This window comes from Kogia breviceps, chromosome 13 (genome assembly GCF_026419965.1).
Source record: "Kogia breviceps isolate mKogBre1 chromosome 13, mKogBre1 haplotype 1, whole genome shotgun sequence".
Classification (NCBI taxonomy): Eukaryota; Metazoa; Chordata; class Mammalia; order Artiodactyla; family Physeteridae; genus Kogia; species Kogia breviceps.
In genome coordinates this window covers 42,654,572-42,675,865 of record NC_081322.1, presented here as the reverse complement: position 1 = coordinate 42,675,865, position 21,294 = coordinate 42,654,572, and the positions used below count along the sequence as shown (strand labels likewise).

General features: G+C 40.6%; 1 protein-coding gene across 2 annotated transcripts in view; it reads right to left on the bottom strand.

The window, feature by feature from the left end:
- SLC16A10 (solute carrier family 16 member 10) overlaps positions 1 to 21,294 on the bottom strand; it is a 134,096-nt gene that overhangs the window by 16,546 nt on the left and 96,256 nt on the right. The window lies entirely within an intron of this gene.

Here is a 21,294-nt window from a genome sequence, read left to right as displayed (position 1 = left end):
GAGTGAATATGCTAGTCATTCTTTTGATGAAACTAAGAACACCTGCCTGCCAAATTGCTATTATCCTTTATTAGTGGTTAATTTTTCCCCCCTGCTCTACACTGTGTAATCCTTAAAAGAAATAATGAGGTGAAATGTTTTGGGTCTCTTGAAATAAGGTAAATTTGGTAAATTCAAATTACACTTACGTGGAAACTTACTTCTTCAGCTATAAGGGGCATTATTTCATTGAATTTTATTATTGTTGTCATTGTTTAAGTAAAGCAAGAACTACAGCTTCTAACACCTCCTTCCCCACCCTCAGCCAAAAATTGCAAAATAAAGTTGAGGTTTATTTTGTTTTTGTTTTTTGGATTTTTGTCAGGAAGTAAGGGAATCTGGGTGATTGGAGAACGGAATTTGGGGACGCTGCATCTCTGGGTCCTAGAGAGCCTTTCTTGGTGAGGGAGTAGTACCCAGGAAAGCTGGCGTGTTCTACTTGCAGCCTGGGCCTCCCATGACTGCCGCCAACTATTCTACGAATCCCTGCCCATCTCTCTATCCTCTGGAGACTGGCACACATTTTAGTTTAGCAGAAGGCATGAACGCTGGGCAAAACTGATTATTTCCAATAAAGAGTCACATGGAAAGGGACATGAAAATGTTGAACAGATGTTTCCGTATTTAACCTAACTTATTTAAACCGATGCAAACCTTATATTAGAAGCCACTATCTACACGGGATAACGCCATTTTGTACGGCAGTGGTTTAAAGTGGACTTTATCCAAATGTGTAAGTGCCTTTCGGGAATTAGTCTTTTGTTTCTATTCTAAACATTTGTTTACTCCAGGGCTGCACACCTCTCAGGCATTACCAGAGCCTTGCTGACTGACAGCTTGAACGCTGTCTGCTCCTGAAACATTTTCCATCATTCAAACAACTTTCGCTAACCACAGAAGCCATTTTTGGATTGTGTGAAACCTTATTTATTGTTTTGTTATCCAAAAATAACCAAGAACTTAAATCCCATAATATCTGCTCATTCTTTATCCACGGATGAAAGAAAGACACACTAGCTTACAGTTTACCCCCCCTTTCCTCCTAACCATCCCCACTTCAAGTAAATGGTGATTCAGCCTCTCTCTATAGATGACATGTTTCTGACCAGCCACCTGAAGAAAGAAGTTCCTCCCCCCTCACTAGAGCCCAGAGGCAGAGCCGTTTTTGAGAGGTCGAGGGCAGCAGCCTAAGGAAGTAACCCTCCTGCTGGATCAGCCTAGCCCTGGCTTCTCCCCTCTCTACCTCTTCCCTACAGGGAGCCTCAGTGCCAGACACCTGGACATATCAGATAGTGTTCTTCCACTGAGATCCCAGGCTGAGTCCTCTGGCTGTCAGAGAGTCAACCATGAAGGAAGCTCAGTTTGGGGTGGCCATAGTACAAAACCAGGTCCAATACAGCTGACGTAAGTGCATTAGAAACTCAAGCTTCCCCTTGACAAATGGTTTCACAACAGAAGATGGCCCAACAGAAGGGAATCCCAGCTCACTTTCTTTACGGAAGCCCCTGAAATCCAGTGATGCTACGCATCTGCAAAACAAGGTCACTGGTCCAAAAGGTCCAATAATTAGGGAATTCCCTGGCGGTCCAGTGGTTAGGACTCGGCACTTTCACTGCCGAGGGCCCGGGTTCAATCCCTGGTCAGGGAACTAAGATCCCACAAGCCACACAGTGCAGCCAAAAAAAAAAAGTCTAATAATTACTTATAGTACTGTTTTCTAAGATCGTGTTATTCGGCCATGCCATGATGGTCATTACCTTCACTGTCCTTCCACACACAGAACTTTTTAAGGGGACGGGTGGTTTTTGTTGAATATCTTTTATGTAGCTTATTACATAAAAACATGATAAAACTTTGGTATATACAATTTAAACTATACATCTTTGGGGGTACAGTAGTTAAGAAAGAAGGGAAACTACAGGAGACGTAAAACTAAGATAACTTTATTTCTGACAGTGGACTTGTGGGAACAGCTGACTGACTCGAGTACCAAGTGCTAACAAAGGCAGTATTTTAGGAAGGCCAGGAAAGCAGAGTAAAACCAGGCCCAATAGAGCACTGCAGGCTATGGGACTGATGAAACTACAACTGCCTTTGCAGGACTGAGGAAAAAAAAAAAAATGACAATATTTATCATCCACTGTTGTTGCAGTTACTACGCCCTTTGGGAGATTAACAGATTCCAGACAGCAGTCATCATCTGTCCTTGTCTGTGAGCATTTGATTCCCTGATCCTCTGCTCTCCTCCTCAAATCCACACCATCAAGCTAAAAAGAAGGTGGGCAACAAGTAGTCACATGCACTCCTTTTGTGTCTAAGAGAATAAACTCTTGGTGGGGACAGGGGACCTGTATCATTTACATTTACACAGTACATTCAAAAATGGGATAGGGCTTCCCTGGTGGCGCAGTGGTTGGGAGTCCGCCTGCCGATGCAGGGGACGCGGGTTCGTGCCCCGGTCCGGGAGGATCCCACATGCCGCGGAGCGGCTGGGCCCGTGAGCCATGGTCGCTGAGCATGCGCGTCAGGAGCCTGTGCCCCGCAACGGGAGAGGCCACAGCAGTGAGAGGCCCGCGTACCGCAAAAAACAAACGAACAAACAAACCAAAAAATGGGATAGTAAATGCTACACAGTATTTTCAGGGGTTGTGGAATTCAGAATGATTTCTGCAGCTTCCTACTTCCCAACAGAGATGCTGCATTCAGAGCACTTCTGCTCACTTGCTGTTCACTCCTGAGATTAGCAGTTTCAGCTTGTTGCCTCTCATTTGCATGCAGTTTAATTTCTAAGAATATATCCTTTCAACATCTGAAAGGCTACTGCGTCACTCTAAAACACCATTCTACTTAAATATACTTTTTGAAAGGTAAACACGAAGAAAAGAGCCTGGGCCCTTTAAAAATTAGATGTACATTTGAAAGGCAGTAGAAGGCCTGCTAGAGTGGTTAATGGATAATCTCAGATTTTGTTGCAAATCAAAACTTTATATTACCCTTTGACTTCAAAGAAAGATGAACAGAAATCTTCTGAATGGAATGAGGGTTTGGTTTGGTTTTTTCTTTCTTTTTTAAACAACTATGTTTTCTCTATCTCTGTTTTTGCTAAGAAAAGGAAGTAAGGGCATTCATTCCCTGAGGAAGTTTTACATGGGCAGTGGACACCAGCAAGCCCAGTGAGGTGACTAAAGATAGCAGGGAACTAAGTCCATAGATATGAGTACATAAAATTAAGCCCTTTATGTCATATAATATTGAAACAGGACTCTATAGCCATAAGACAGTCATTGATTAGGTCAGCCTCAAAACATCATTTTAACTTGTTAAATTTGATAAACTGTGCTTTGAAATAAAACAGCTCCAAGATGTACTCGAAGTGCACAGAATTTCCTTGCCTGCCAACATTTTTAAGGAGTAACATCTGAGGCAGCCGCTACTGTCTCTTTACTAGTAAGATATCTGACATGACTAAACCCGTGGCGCGGGTACCGCCTGCCCACTCAGCAGCCGACCCAGTGGAGGGCAGACCTTTGGCCTGGCAGGACTCTAGGAAGCATGGGTAGTTGGTTCTGTTTGTTTTTTTAAACGGCCAGTCTTTCCATTTCATTAAGATGGGTTTCCATGGTGCCAGTATTCACACATGGCGCTGTTAAGACAGATAAATGTCAGGACTGAGAAAAAAAGAGGGAAGAGTTTCCAGGAAAATTATTTAACAGCCACCAAGGGGTAGAAAAAGAGTTCAGAAGGAAGGAAGATAGCTAATGGTTTGGAAAACCTTGGTCTGATTTTGAAAACATTTTCTAACTCTAAAAATTCTTTAAACCCTTTATTATTTTTCTTTTTGTTTTTTTGAAAAATAATTTTCCTTAAATTAAAAAAGAAAAGTCCATCCTTAACATAGCATTATTTAGATCAGATCAAGATTTGGCAACATGTTCTAGAAGAATCGTCTGTCAAAACCAATTTTGGATTGGATTGTCTGTCAAAACCAATCTGGATTCAGATACCAGTTCAAATAATCCTGAATTATAGAAGTTAAGATGAACTTCATCTTAAAATAAAAACTAAGTCACTAGGATTTTTAGGTAATTTGAAATTATTTAGTGACCCTGACAATAATTTCTGTGTCAGATATTTCTCAAATTATCAAAAATTATTCTAGTCCTTTCAGAACAATGAAAGATGTTTAATCCATTTTTTTTCATTTTTATTCATTCCACCTAAATCTAAATATGATTCTGAATAGTTTCTTTCTTGAAGTCTCATTCTTGGCACACCAGGGTCACCACTCTCTCAGACCTTTGCTTCCTGGATAGTTTGGATGAACACAATGGACTGTGAATTGTCAAGACAGTGCCCATCTGTGAAGGAGGTAGACTGCCTCTACTCTGGTCAAGATGGCTCGGGAGGTCTCAGCCATGGTCCACGGCATGACCACCTAACGCTTTAGTAGAGTACTTTGAAGATACACGGTGATAGAAAGGTCTCCGAAGATGTGGACTCCTGGTTGATTAATGCTCTTCTGAGGCATCATGTGTTTCTATGTTTGCATTTGTTTTAAAAAGGTGGGGGGAGATACATTCTTTTAAACTTACTCCTGGATTTATCTGGTGATAAAATCACCTATCAGCTAAATGTATATGCAAATAGATAGGTGTGGGTTATGGAGTCTGCAGTCATTAGTTGAATTGCATGAATTTGGAAAAGTAGTCCAAAATGAACAAATGCACTTAACAAAAGGCTAGTTCAATAAGGTTAAATGTTAGAAGTTTAAGATAGACTTCATCTTAAAATAGAAAGGGATAATTTCAGAAAGTATTATTTAAATCACTAGGATTCCTGGGTAATTTTATAACTTTACTTAATGACCCTGGCTATAATGCTAATAAGCCAGATATTTTGTAAATTATCATAATTGGTTCTATTTCTTCTTGAACACAGAAAGATGTGTAGACTGTTGTTTTACTGAAATTTTAATTTGTTTAAGGAAGATCTAATTTTTGAGAGAAATTAGAGCACTATTAGTTCTTATTCAGCTTAAGTTTGCCCTTAATTCTAAAGTGAAAAAAGATTGATCCTTCCATGAAAATTCTACCTTCTTCTACCCTCTCCTCACTAAGATTCCCTCACACTAGTGGTGCTGGCTAGAGAACCCTTTTACCAAAAGCCATCTGGCCTCCTTTCTCCTCTAGTCTTCGTAAGGCACACCATAGTGAGTGTCTTTTCTATTAATTCTAAGAGTTATCTAATTGCCAACTCCCTCCCTAGTATCACATAAAATTCAAAAATATTTTTATCTGAATGAAGATTAAAAATTGTTAGGCTTAGGGACTTCCTTGGCAGTCCACCGTTTAAGACTCCGAGCTTCCACTGCAGGCGGCACGGGTTCTATCCCTGGTTGGGGAACTAAGATCCCGCATGCTGCGGGGCGCATCCAAAAAAAAAAAAACCAATTGTTAGGATTAGGCCCAGAAAAGTTTTCCTTCCACTGCTGTCACTTTCACATACTTCTGAGATTGTCTACTCCGATTTTTCACCCCTTTCTTAAGAATAAGACTATTTCAGAGTTTGGGAGTGTTGGTGATTAACATTATTTTAAACATGTTCAGTCCTATCTTATGATTTTAGTGTTCAGGAAGAAAAGGACCACACTCCTTTAGGACAGATAAGAAAGTACAAAGCCTGAGTGGTCTGGATTAAGGCAGCTGGCATGGCAGAGAGAAAACTTTTGTGGACCGAGAGCTGGAAGGCCTAGGCATAGTAGGAAGAAAAAAGTCTTTGGAGTCAAATTATGAGCTCTACTCCTTACTGAGTCTAAGATCTTGGGCATCAATTTCTTAGTTTCAAACCAATACTGCACACTGGTTCACAATAGTGGCAGTACCACTCCCTTGGGGGTGTTTTGGAAATCTGTGGAGGCTATTTTTATCTTTCTGATATAGTTGTGCTCAAGCATTACCTTTTTTCCAATTTTTTTTTATTTTAACAACATTTATATCACGTAACATTTACCATTTAAACCAGTTTTGAGTGTGTACACAGTCACTGGCATTAAGTATTCACCTTCTTGTGCAACCATCACCACCATCCATCTCCAGAACTTTTTCATTTTCTCAAACTGAAACTCTGTACCCATTAAATAACCCCCCACTTTCCCCCCTTCTCCAAGTCCCTGGCAGCCCCCATTCTACTTTCGTCTCTATGAATTCGACTCCTCTAGGTATCTCATCTAAGTGGAATAGACTTTGTTATCTGGCTTATTTCATTTAGCATAATGTCTTCAAGGTTCCTCTATGTTGTCACATGTATCCCAAGCCTTACCTTTTAAAATATGCATTATTTTATTCAAGAATTACTTTTTATTTCTCCTTGTGTTACAAGTGGGGCATTACTGATTTTTTAAAAAATTATGTATATAGGTAGGTTTCATGACCTAAGAATTTTGTTTCAGGAGAGAAAAGGAGGCACTGGGTCTGACACACTGCTCTAGATGTGTGACAGGGTGGCTGTGAAGGTGAACGTGATACAGAACTTAGAAAGCACCTCACAAGGAAGAGGCAGGACGGGAACCCTAGGACTGGGCAACCCCTACTCCAGGATCCAGGGCAGCCCCGAGAGCTGAAGAACAGGAGCCAGGAGAAGACACTGGCAGGGAATTGTGAGAAGTCCCTGAGACAGCTCCCGAGGAGAAAGAAACATAAAAGGAAAAAATGTATTCACAGAAGCAGATACAGTTAAGTAGCAACAGGGATACTGGATGTACGTTGAGGCTATTATAATGCTTCATAAATTAAATAATCAACATATGGCAATATTTTAAATTGCACAGATGTGTACGTGGGTCAAGAGTGTGGGTCATCTGTTAGGCTACTTATTGGGCTGTGGTCACCTAGGTATCCCATTCTCCTGGAAGCAGCTTTGGAGATGGTACAAGGCCTAAGAGGTGTTGTTTCACCTCAGCAGGGCTCTGACTACGTACCTTGAGCCACCCATTTCCGTATCTTTAAATTACTCCACATTGACACTAGTCTAGATAAGCATACTTTTACTTCTATTATTTAACCTTTAAACCACACCCTGTCACTATTTGTATGTGGCCAGAGAAAGTCTCAAAAGTAACTAACTCCTCTCCCTATAAAATGGAGATAAAACTGTTCTCATCTCCAGGGGTTGTATATTGAAAATCAAAGAAAAAAGAATTTGAAGAACATAAAGTATTATTAGAATGAAAAGTAGTCACGAGTAGGGAAATTAGTAGACATCACATTCCAGCAATTCAACCAACCTATAGCTCAGCCTCAAACTGGTCAAAAAGTATTTGTGTGCCAGGAACATGCTTGGTTCTGGGGATGGAGCAACGGAGAGGAGGCTCTGTCCCTACCCTTGTCTAATCTACCTTACCTGGTTCTTCTTTATCATTTCCTGAGGTGTTAGGACACTCCCCACACAAAACTCCCCAATGTATTTTGTAGATTAATCCACAGTTTTCACCAGCCTTTCCCATACTTACATTGAATACATTATACAGGATAAGGGCCTAACAAAAATACACTACTGCTGCTTTTCAACTTAAGTTAAAATTAAATATTCTTAAATGTTTGTGGATTTCATTCTCCCCCACAAATTTTAAATCTTTTAGCAGTTTGGGGCCTACATTCTAGGGATAATTTTCATGCATCACTTCTAAAATAAACCATGCATCACTTCTAAAAACTATTGTTGAATTATTTGTAAATACTTATTTTTGGCTAAATAAATATAATTTGGAACACATGACAAACTTACTCTACCTTACTAAAAGCAGCAGCTCTGTTTTAGTTTATTTGTAAATAATAATTTTCTAGATTTCTCATGTATTAATTATGTAATGTCTTCCTATCATGTTCCTATGCTAGTGTATTACAATTCGAAAGAAAAAAATTCCAAAAAAACCCCAAAACAACCCGGCTAGCTTTTTTTGATGAAAATGTTCTGTAGATATTTAACTTCGCCATTAATTAGTCACACACAAGTGGCCAGAGAAGTAAAGATCCTTATTCATCTCAAGTAGGAGAATGCTGGTGAATACTGCCTAAGGCACAAAACTGATAAATGGGCAAATTTTCACTAACCTGAGTAGTCAAATTTCAGCAGATGTTGAGATCTGCAGGGAAATAAATGCAAGGTTAGAAAAGCAAGAAAAGCATAGACACCATTGAAAAAAATCTGAAAAAAAAAAGTGGGGATAAAGTGATGGAGAGAGGATGCCTATTCACTCCTGTAATAATCACATGAGAACTGAGAAACTGTAGTGTATTATCAGAAGTTATAAGTCGTGAATGAAGTATCTGGAGAAAAAGCAACACTTGGGTCCTATGCAAGAATTTTAAATTTCTAACATGCAGATTTGAATATATCAGATAAAAATAAGTTGAATTAAAAAATTCTTCAACTGTTGGCTGGCCGTAAAGATGGAAACTAGAGAAATTCCATGTCATAGGCTTCCTGAGGGCAATAGGAAGCTGTATCATTTTTGTATCTTCCAAATACCTAATGCTGCCCTTCATAGAGAGAAGGCACCTACTGGCACCTCCGCAAAGAGGCTGTCTCTGACTTTACAAGGTAAGGTTACGTCCCACCATCACCTTCCATCTCATTTTATTTTCTTCAAAGAAAATATCGCTATGTGAAAACTACCTTGTTTATTTATGTGCTTATTTATTGAGCTCCGTGAGAGCAGAGATCACGTCTGTTCTCACCACTGCATCCCCACACCTAGAGGCACCCAACAGGTGCTCAGTGAATATTTGTCAGATATTCACTTGAATGCTTGAATCTGCTCGACCTGAATCTGTACATCTGAGTTGTAATTAGAGGAAGTCACATATGTGTAAGAAAATACAACAGTGACAGAATGGAATAACCCATTCTAATTCTATTCTAATAACATCCCTGCCACTGACTGCGCCACTTTGAGCAAAATAAAACCTCTCTGATGGTCAAGGTTCTTATCTATTAGTGGGAGAAACCAGTATTAGCACTGCTTTCCTCATAAAAGGCTGCTGTGAAAGTTGAATCAGAAAATGTATGTGTGGGGCTTCCCTGGTGGCGCAGTGGTTGAGAGTCCGCCTGCCGATGCAGGAGACACGGGTTCGTGCCCTGGTCCGGGAAGATCCCACATGCCGCGGAGCGGCTAAGCCCGTGAGCCGTGGCCGCTGGGCCTGAGCGTCCGGGGCCTGCGCTCCGCAACGGGAGAGGCCACAACAGTGAGAGGCCCGCATACCGCAAAAAAAAAAAAAAAAAGAAAAAAAAAAAAGAAAATGTATGTGTGAAGGAAATACCTTTATATTCTTTTCTTTCTGGAAGTTCATTGGGATGAACTGAATGAAATGAAATGAAAATAAGTGAACAAACAAAACATTTCCAGACCACATAATAGGGAAAAAATATAGGAGTTGTGCATGTGTATATAATCAGCACACAGGGAATCTTAATGGTTAATTCTGATATTTAAGTTAATACACTGTACAAAGAAATATTCTTGTGTCAAAGAAATTTTATAAGCCTATTTTTGAATGAAAAATAGAAGAACAAAAATTACTTAAATTAAAAAATCTTGGTGAAAAAGCAATGTGATTACTTTTTATTCTGCAAACTACCAGATCATTCTGCATAGCTAACAAGTGTTAAAGTAACAATAATCAGAATAATAAACCAAATCAAGAACAAAAAGAAGGAAGGGAGGGAGGGAGGGAGGGAGGAAGGGAGGGAGGAAATAATGAAACTTTAGCCTCTAGTGTTTAGTGTCCAGGCTAAAAACAAAATTAAAATGTCAACTCTGCCTCTTTTATTTGGTTGCAGTGCCAAGAAGACAGAGATAGGGCAACTCTTCAGATTATACAACTCCATTGGAAATCATTTTTAAAATGTTTCCAAAACTCTGCAATCATCAACCCAGGGCTGAGGGCATGTAATGGGTGCCAAGGCTCTTCTCCTGTCAGAACCTTACAATGAACAAGATAAACACAACAGGAGAGGTCAGCTCAGCAGCCCAGTCCTGGTCCAATATACAGTAACCTTTGGTTTACATGGATTCTGCTATGAATCCTGCATTCTCAGGGCTCTGCCACACAATAACCATAACCCTGAGCTCTAAATATATCCATGAAAGAAAGACGACAAAGCCAGTACAACTGTTACTGGCAGCTTTGAAGAACCAGACTGTGTCAAAATGGGGAAGCAACCTCCCGATTGGGAAATGAACTCTATAAATTGATTAGAGTTATGTAAGGTGAGACAACTTCATTCCTCTAATGATTCAGTTTCTACTACATACACATTTACACTTCAGGCTATGATACGCTTCCATTCATTTTCCACGGATATTCTTGCATGTTACACCAGGCTCTGCCACTTTTATAACTATGAGACTTTTGGCAAGCAACTTAACCTTTCTGTGTCTTAGTCCTTCTACCAGACTTAAAAAAAAAGAAAAGTGCAATTAAATGACCTGTACAATCCCTTCAACGCCTAAATTACTGTCCTACTTTTTTTTTGCAGGCATTTAAATATCGTACTTCAAAGCCACACTCTTAAGAAGACCAGGCTCAAGCCCCAGCTGCACCAGGCACCGGCCTTCCAACCCTAAGCAAGTTGTTTTAACAACCCCAAGTCCGGTTCCTTTCCTGTTGAATGGAAACCGATCCTGCCCATCTCATAGGGTGGCCCTGAGAGAGAATATTTGTGGGAGCTTCTTATAAACTACATGTTAATTAAACATGTGGGAAATAAAAAATACTATATGTGTCTAAAAGAAACTTATAGTTTAAAACAAACCCTTGCATGGCTGTGAGGACTGGGCATACAGAATCTTAAACCGTGCTCTGAAGACTGAATGCCACAGTTGTTCTGGTCATGTTACTCTGAGAATAAATCAGTTGGATTTGACATGGATGCAGACACAGCTGGATTATGTAACTGCACACCAGTTGTCCACGTTTGCAATTTTGCCTCCAAATAGTAGGCACTACCTACCATTAAATGAGCTTTTCTCCAATTTGTTATGAGGGAATATAAACTTTCTGATTCCAAGTGAGCTGCCAACAAGTAGAGGGGTGAAAAAAACTAGATACAGATAATGGGGCTAGAAAGTGGGGAAAATGGAAAGTGCAGGGCATCTGGGAGCTAATACATAAGAGATGTGCAGCCCTCAAACTTTCTTTGGATCTAAAGACTCTTCCCTACAGCATAAGTACATAAAGTGGCCTTTTCTCCTGGTGCTCTGTAATCCCTGGAGTTGGTGTCTGTGAGTGCTTTTCCAAAGAGGTGTGTCAGAACTTAGAGATAAGGTTAAACTAGCAGAAATATACTCTCAATGGATCAGATAATTCTTTCCCCTCACCAGAGCCACCTGGTAAATGTGGGGTAAAAGCCAATGTCCAGGTGTAGCCTCACAAAGGAAGATTCTTCAAATTAAAATTTCTATTTCTATTAATCCTCTATCATAACAATTTATTTTCTGGTTGATATAAAAATCATGATAGAACCCTTATCAGCTAAATTTAGGTTCCTCAAACTTGCACAAACTTTAATTTGATATTAATACAATGAGTTGAGGGATAAGCAAATATCCACATTACAGTTAAATTTTGAGATTATTCAAATGTATATTATATTTTAACAAATAAAACATGAGACAATTAAAAACAAAAGACCTGGTGAAATTTGCACATTAACAAGACAGAAGGACAGATACAGAGAACAAACTAGTGGTTACCAGTGGGGAGAGGAAAGGGAGGAGGGGCAAAATAGAGGGTAGGACATGAAGAGGTGCAAACTATTATGTATAAAATAATTAAGCTACTAGGATATATTGTATAGCACAGAGAATATAGCCAATACCTTATAATAACTTTAAATGGAGTATAACCTATAAAAATATTGAATCACTATGCTGTACACCTGAAACTAATATAATATTGTAAATCAACTATACTTCATTTTAAAAAGAAGAAAAACATTACAGATATAGCTGGGGGGAAAAAAAAACAAGAGAGAAGGAACAGCTTTTCCAAGGCTTTTAGGGCCTTCTCAGGACACTTAATGATCCACCAGTGGCCTCAGAGAGTTTATATATAACTCTAAAATTCAAGCAATTTGCTTTTTTCCATTTTCCTCTAATAGTACTTATGTTATTAATCAAACATAAGAGAGCTCTTGCTATAAATTTATATGTGTCCATTTTTTCTTCTGCTATGCTTAATGTTTATTGTAGGAAACAAAATTGAACATAAAACTATGTATATTCCATGTTCTGCTTGTCACAGGCTGTGAAAAGCAATTCAGTTTTCTCATGTTCACAACGTACTAAAGACCAAAAGAGGAGATGTGGGGTCTGGAAGAAAGGTTAGGTGGTATCCCATCATCCCCATTAGCCTGTTTCCTCAGGAGTCCTCTCCGTGGCTGTGCAGCATCCTCTGAGGGCCGGGATGGTCCAACCCTGTCCCTGTGCTTCGTTCTGAGAGAATAGAGGGAAACTTGCAAGGCAAAGAAAACTCTGGTCCAGGCCCAGTGTGGCTGACAGCAGGCAGCACTGCACCTCTGAGGGGATCCGATGAAGGAACAGCAGACTATTTTATGAAAAGAACATGAGACTTAGAGTCTGAGATCTATGTTCAAATCCCAGCTCTGAGCAAACTCAGTGAGTGACCTTGACTAAGCATAGCTTAACTTAGCAGAGTTGTTTCCTTAGCTCCAAGTATATAGTTATTTATTACACTTAGTACACTCATCCTTGTGATGGTTACCTGAGATTTTGTGGAGATGTTTAGCACAGGACAGATTCTTGACAAATGTTACCTGAATCCCCCCTCTGAGGAAGCCACAAAAGAGATGAAAGCATGTCTGCTGTTCCTATTTGCATGGCTCAGTGCCCTGAGCTCTGGCTTGGGATAATATTCCTGCTGTCACCACAACATGGCCAGAGGTGACCTGGCCAGTGAGGTCTAACAGCTACATTCCAGTACTGACCCATAGAGCATTTGGCATTAATCAAAGCCATAAAATATCTCCTGAGGTACTACATGTCCCATGTATTGGCTTATTTGCCTCAAAATTTCATTTCTAGTTTTAAAACACAACTTGTGGGGACTTCCCTGGTGGCGCAGTGGTTAAGAATCTGTCTGCCAATGTAAGGGACACGGGTTTGAGCCCTGGTCTGGGAGGATCCCACATGCCGTGGAGCAACTAAACCCATGCGCCAAAACTACTGATCCTGCACTCTGGAGCCAGCGAGCCTCAACTACTGACTCTCTGTGCCACAACTACTGAAGCCCACATGTCTAGAGACCATGCTCCATGACGAGAGAAGCCACTGCAATGAGAAGGTTCCACACTGCAACGAGGAGTAGCCCCCGCTCGCTGCAACTAAAGAAAGCCCACGTGCAGCAACGAAGATCCAGTGCAGCCAAGAATAAATAAATAAGATAATTTTTTAAAAATAAATAAATAAATAAAACACAACTTGTTGGGACTTGCCTCATGGCACAATGGTTAAGACTCTGCGCTCCCAATGCAGGGGGCCCAGGTTCGATCCCTTGTCTGGGAACTAGATCCCACATGCAGGCCACAACTAAGAGCTCACATGCCACAAGTAGTTGCGGCTGGCAAGCCGCAACTAAGGAGTCCATGTGCTGCAACTAAGACCCAATGCAACCAAATTAATAAATATTTTTAAAAATTAAAAAAGAAAAACATAACTTGTTTGTTCTCAATTACAGCTGGACTTGGTGTCCACTTAAGTGCCCTGTCAGCAGGCAAATGATGGTGCCTTCAATCACAGTCTCAGAAAAGTGGGATCTTCCCTACCAGATCAGAGTTTCTTTTGAGAACAATTACTATCTGCCACAAAACTGACACACTTATAACTTACGGAGTTTTTTCAAAATGGGCTAATAAACATGTATGTTGCAGATTTCAACGCATGAGTCGGTCATCTTCTCTCCGACAGAGAACTATGTGGATCAGAGCTTAAAAACCAAAACTTGACTGCCATATGTTCTGGAGTCAAAGAACACAGGTGCAGCTTTTCAAGGCGAGTAGTGGGGGACAGATGTGAAAGCAATAAAAACTAAGTCATCATTCTTGTACTGAGGATGGAACATTGCCGCTGAGAAGAGTTGCATCATCGTCATTTGTAGGCATTTATCAGTCATCCGGCTGACGTGGCCCTGTGGTCAGTGCTCTACCAAAGCAATGCAAACTTGTGGTCAGGCTCTGGTCCTGCATCCTCATCCTGTTCTCACACACACCACCCAAGGCTCTGCGAGATTTTCAGTTGCTACACAGTAGAGCAGACACCAGTTGTCTAGCTTTCCTTGTTAATGGGGATAGCCATTCACTCCTTCCATACACTTACACAATAGTGACAGAGACAAAGAAATTTCTTCCATTTATAAAGTTTCAATTTCAACATGCAGATAAAGCTACGGGTCAAAAGCAAAACACATCAACTCTTTTCCCCATCAACAGATGGCATTAGTGTTACTTAGTCTTAGGTTTGCTGAATTTGAGCTTATTGATTAAGTGTTGAATGGATATGAATACCATCATGTCCTATAGGTATAACATGTGAAACATCATTCTGGTATCAAAGTAGAGAATTTTAAAGATCAAAATGGAGAGAAAATGAATACTGCTTATATGGTGTCACTTTAGACTTATCCATAAGATAGTCATTCGACAAATATTTGAGCACTCACTGTACGTTAGGCACTGTGGTAGATGCTTGGGTTCATTCACTGAACAAGACAGAGAAGGACCCTTAGCCTCGTGAAGTTTAAATTCTAGCAGAGGTATACACACAGAGAGCAAACAGTAATCATCACAAGTCAATTATGTAACATGTTAGAAGGTATGGGGACTTCCCTGGTGGTCCAGTGGTTAAGAATCCGCCTTCCAATTCAGGGGACGTGGGTTCGATCCCTGGTCGGGGAACTAAGATCCCACATGCCTCGGGGCAACTAAGCCCACGTGCTGCAACTACTGAGCCCATGCACTCTGGAGCCCACACGCCACAACTAGAGAGAAGCCCTCAAGGTGCAACGAAGAGCCCACTAACCGCAAAGAAAGATCCCACATGTCACAACTAAGACCCAACGCACCCAAATAAATAAATAAATATATTCAAAAAAAAAAGAAGAGAAGGTATGAAGCGCTATGGAAAAAGAAATAGCAGTGTGAGGGGTTTGGGAGTATGTGGAGGGGAGAGGGAAGAAGGGGGTTTTAACCAGGTGGTCAGGGCGAGCCTCACTAAAAGCTGAGTAGCAAAGAGAGCAGAGTGGCGAGAGCAGAGTGAGTGAGGGGGACCGGGCCAGATGAGATCAGAGATAGGAGGGGCCAGACCATGGAGGACCTTGTAGGCCACTATAAGGACATTAGTTTTTACTCTCAGAGCAATGGGAAACCACCCAAAGATTCTGAGCAGAGTGACTTGTGTGTTGAAAGAACACCTGTGGCTTCTGTGTAGAGAACAGACTACAGGGGGCAGGGAAGGATACATTTTGAAAGGAGAACCACCAGAATTTCTGGCCTGGATCAGGAGTGTGGTATGAAAGAAATAGGAGCCAAGGATGACTCCAAGGTTTGAGGACTGATGGAATTGCCATCTCCTGAGATAAGGATGGCTGAGGGCAGAGGAGGTTTTGGGGATGGGGGTAAAATCAGGACTTCAGCGCTGGACATGTTAAATCTGAAACATCTAACTATCATCCAAGTGGAGATATTAAGTAAGCAGATGGCTATAAAAGGCTGGTGAAGAATTCAAAAGAGGCCTGAGCTAAATATAAATTTTGAGCCACTGGCATTATATATGATGTCTGAACATAGGAAATTAGATGAAACCATCATTTGGAATGAGTAGAGAAAAAGATCAAGGGGTAAGCCCTAGGACTGATATTGAGGGTCAGGGTGAAAAATAAGGAACCAGAAAAGAAACTAAGAAGGAGTGATAGAGAGGTAGGAGGAAAACTAAGAGCATGTTATGTTTCTGGAAGCTAATGAAGAAAAACTGGATAAGGAGGAGCCATAAAAACTTCAATCCTGGGCTTCCCTTGTGACGCAGTGGTTAAGAATCTGCCTGCCAATGCAGGAGACACGGGTTCGAGCCCTGGTCCAGGAAGATCCCACATGCCACAGAACAACTAAGCCCCTGCGCCATAACTACTGAGCCTGTGTGCCACAACTACTGAAGCCCAAACACCTAGAGCTCGTGCTCCACAACAAGAGAAGCCACCGCAGTGAGAGGCCTGTGCACCACAACGAAGAGTAGCCCCTGCTCGCCACAACTAGAGGAAGTCCGTGAACAGCAACGAAGACCCAACGCAGGCCAAAATAAAATAAATAAATGAATGAATAAATAGATAAATTTATTTTAAAAATAAAACTTCAATCCAAGCAACCGACAAGGGATTAATCTCCAAAATATATAAACAGCTCATGCAGCTCAGTATCAAAAAAACAAACAACCCAATCAAAAAATGAGCAGAAGATCTCAACAGTCATTTCTCCAAAGAAGACATACAGATGGCCAAGAGGCACATGAAAAGCTTCTCAACATCATTAATTACTAGAGAAATGCAAATCAAAACTACAATGAGGTATCACCCCACACCAGTCAGAATGGCCATCACCATTATGGCCAGCATCACAATAAACGCTGGAGGGGGTGTGGAGAAAAGGGGACCCTCCTATACTTTTGGTGGGACTGTAACTGGTACAGCCACTACAGAGAACAGTATGCAGATTCCTTAAAAAACTAAAAATAGAGCTATCACATGATCCAGCAATCCCAGTCCTGTGCATATATCTGGAGAAAATCATAATTGAAAAGATACATGTACCCTCAATGTTTGCTGCAGCACTATTTACAATAGCCAGGACATGGAAGCAATCTAAATGTCCATCAACAGAGGAATGGATAAAGAAGATATGGTACGTATATACAATGGAATATTACTCAGCCGTAAAAAAGAACAACATAATGCCATTTGCAGCAACATGGATGGACCTAGAGGCTGTCATACTGAGTGAAGTTAAGTCAGACACAGAAAGACAAATATTATATGATATCGCTTATATGTGGAATTTTTTTAAATGGTACAAATGAACCTATTTACAAAACAGAAATAGAGTCACAGATGTAGAAAACAAACTTATGGTTACCAAAGGGAAGGGTGGAGGGATAAACTGAGAGATTGGGATTGACATATACACACCACTATATATAAAATAGATAACTAATGAGAACCTACTGTATAGCACAGGGAACTCTACTCAATACTCTATAATGACCTATATGGGAAAAGAATCTGAAAAAGAGTAGATTAAAAAAAAAAGAGTAGATATATGTATTATAATGCATAACTGATTCACTTTGCTGCATAGCAGAAACTAACACAACATTGTAAATCAGCTATACTCCAATTTAAAAAACAAAACTTAATCCAGAAAACCAAAACAAAACAAGTCTCAGGCAAAATGGGCAATTCACAACAACTAAAGCAGCTGTTACTGGGAATGGCTATTTAGAAAGTTATGTCTCACCTAAATTGATCTATAAGATTTGTACACTTACTCTATTTCTTTAATTTTGTATCTATGAGATGATGGATGTTTACTAAACTTGTGACAATCATTTCATGATGTATATAAGTCAAATAATTATGCTATACACCTTAAATTTATACAGTACTGTATGTCAACTATATCTCAATAACAGTAGAAGAAAAAAAAGATCCATACCCTTACAATAGAGATTACAAGTGGATAGGCCTAAAACAGATCACTGACCCCTTCCATGAAGCAATATGATTCTTTTTTTTTTTTTTTTTTTGCGGTATGCGGGCCTCTCACTGCCGTGGCCTCTCCCATTGCAGAGTGCAGGCTCAGTGGCCATGGCTCATGGGCCCAGCCGCTGCACGGCACGTGGGATCCTCCTGGACCTGGGGACGAACCCGTGCCCCCCGCATCGGCAGGCGGACTCCCAACCACTGCGCCACCAGGGAAGCCCTGATTCTTCATTTGTAAAAGTCAACTACTAGGGCTTCCCTGGTGGCGCAGTGGTTGAAAATCCGCCTGCCGATGCAGGGAACATGGGTTCGTGCCCTGGTCCAGGAAGATTCCACGTGCCGCAGAGCAGCTGGGCCCGTAAGCCACGGCCGCTGAGCCTGCGCGTCCGGAGTCTGTGCTCCGCAACAGGAGAGGCCACAACAGTGAGAGCCCCGTGTGCCACACACACAAAAAAAAGTCAACTACTAAAAGAGAACTTCCAACCTTGCTCTGAGAAAAAGAATGCCACAAAGCATACATATTTTCTCTCAAATCATCATGTATAATGTAATAAATAAGTAAAGATCTTAGGATTTTTAACATAACCATGAGAGCACTTCACTGTATTTCAGAATCTTCAAAGGAGGCCTAGATAGTTAAATTAGTTTCCTAGTTAATTAAGGATCCAGTTTCAACAACAAATCTCAGGCTTAAGGACCAACTCCAATCCTATGAAGCTTGTACTAACCACTTTTCCAAATGGACACTTTCTCCTTTGACTCTTCCACAGCCCCACTAAAACCAGCAATTCACAATCACGTTGTCTGAAATTTAAATAACTCTCATTTTTATACCAGAACTGAATAGATGCTTTACAGACATTTTCTCTCATCCTACAACAACTCTGCACAATTGGGTTTATCCCTATTTTATAGATGTAGAAACTGATGCTTAGAGTGTGTTACCCAAAGTTACACAACTAGTAAGGGACAAAACCAGCATTTAAACCCAGATCTGTTTTACTTCAGAGCCTTTACTTTTACCCACTATGCAGTAAGTACTACCTCTTGCATGAAAGTATTACACTAATAATTACCAGCTGCTGTGTCTTGTGACCCTGGGCAAGTTTCTAAACTTCTCAGTGCCTCATTCTTCTCATCCATGAAATGAGGATAATACATTACAGGTACTGCACTGTGGTGAAGATTATATAAGATAATGGATGTAAAAGTCCTTGATAAACTATAATTGTTTATATTACTACACGTACTAGATTTTATGCTCCTTCAGAACAGGTTCTTATGCCTTACATGCATATTCCCTTCAACCTTCAACACCCAGTAGAGGGTTTAACATGAATTGAACATCTACTAGTCTTTGGAAAAATTTGAGACACCTTTTCCCCCTCTAAGGAGGAAAATAAGTGGTGTCCCATTGCATGAAGCCTGGGATTAAGTATCCGTAATCCAAACCTTAAATTACAACATAGTGACAAACTCAGTGTACCCATCAAACATGAGATTTAAACAGCCTGCATGACATTTAACTGTCTGCTGTTTCCTTTCCAACGTGGCTTTAGTGCCATAACAGTTCAAAAGGGGGAAAATCCCAAATGAAAAATATCAACACATTTTGTAAGAAAACGTGCCCGGAAGGAGGGAAAGAGAATAAGGCCTGGTTTGTTATCCGAGTTAACAGAGACCTCACTGTTTTGTGTACTATCTGATTTACGGCCTCCTGATGACAGTAGTAACTATAACACCGTCTAACTCATTACTCACTGTGAAATTTCATTTACTTTAAGAAAAAGACCAATAACATATTTATTAAATTTCCTTAGGTATACTCACATCCCCCTCAACAAGATGGACATATCTAGTAGTTTATCCAGGGACAGGAGCCAATATGCCCCAGACTAAGACTGCTAGATTTTCTACCAAGTAAGCACAGAGGAAGGGAACCAGCCCCTGCTCTGCTGATATGTGATTCTTGGGAAGCCACTTAACATCTCTGTTAATGATGGATCTGTTTTCCACTCTGTAAAACATGAGCTAATATTATTTTGCCTACCTCACAAGTTTACTGTGAAGGTCAAATGAAATAATATATGTGAAATTAATTTACAAATTATATTACCAGAAATAACTAATCACCTACCACTTGTCCTTTAGTAAATGTCACATACTAGCAAAGCTGACGTACAGATTTCTCTGAGTGTGTTCACCTTACAGTAACAGAGAATTTTTTAAAAAATCTACTCGGGGGACTTCCTTGGTGGTCCCAGTGGTTAAGACTCTGCACTTCCACTGCAGGGGGTGCAGATTCCATCCCTAGTCTGGGAACTAAGATCCCACATGCTGTGCAGCACGGCCAAAAAATTAAATTAAATTAAATTTTAAAAATGAAAAGAACTATAAAATAAGAAAATAAAAATCTACTCGGGGGCTCCCCTGGTGGTGCAGTGGTTGAGAGTCTGCCTGCCAATGCAGGGAACATGGCTTCGTGCCCCGGTCCGGGAAGATCCCACATGCCGCGGAGCGGCTGGGCCCGTGAGCCATGGCCGCTGAGCCTGCGTGTCCGGAGCCTGTGCTCAGCCACGGGAGAGGCCACAACAGTGAGAGGCCCGTGTACCACAAAAAAAAAAAAAAAATCTACTCAGGAATTCCCTGGGAGTCCAGGCTTTCACTGCCAAGAGCCTGGGTTCAATCCCTGGTTGGGGAACTAAGATCCTGCAAGCCTCAGGGCGTGGCAAAAAAAAAACAAAAAAAAAAAAACAGCAGGCATTTTAAAAAAAATTAAAAATTAAAAATCTACTCATCTCTGAGAAGGACACAACAAACACTTTCTGATCTACAGAGCTATGGAAGAGGTAACTGGTAAAGCTGATCTTTCCACAATGGATCTATATATTTTTTTAAAAAATATCTTCAAATGGTTCAGCTATGCCTTCGTAGAAGTGTGAAAATGGATTATCAGATCAAGATGTAGCCAGAGACTTCATATGTGACAAGCGTCACATACTAGGTCATTTTACCTAGTACCTCAAGTCTCTGCAACATGCCATGTGGCTCAGAGTACTAAAAACTAGTCCTCTCCCTGCCTCCCCACTGGTCACATCCCAGCTGCTTCCTCAATACCTCTGGCAAAAAGAAAATAAGAATTGAGAATTCAAAATTATCTTAGATACAGGACATGCCTACCACCCCTCTTTGGGTTTCCTTGACCTAATTCCTTTCTGCACTAAGCATAGGAACCCACAAAGGACTGATGATGTAGTTTACTAGCTGACCCCTTGACCCCAGTAATTCTCTGAACTATATTGCCAACTTGCATCAGAACTTTAAAGAAAAATTGCACAGATGTCCAAAAGTAGACTGAAAGCTAGAAAGGCTTCAAGTCACACACACAGTATACACACAAAAGAAAAACTTATCCCACTACCATTTTTGTTGA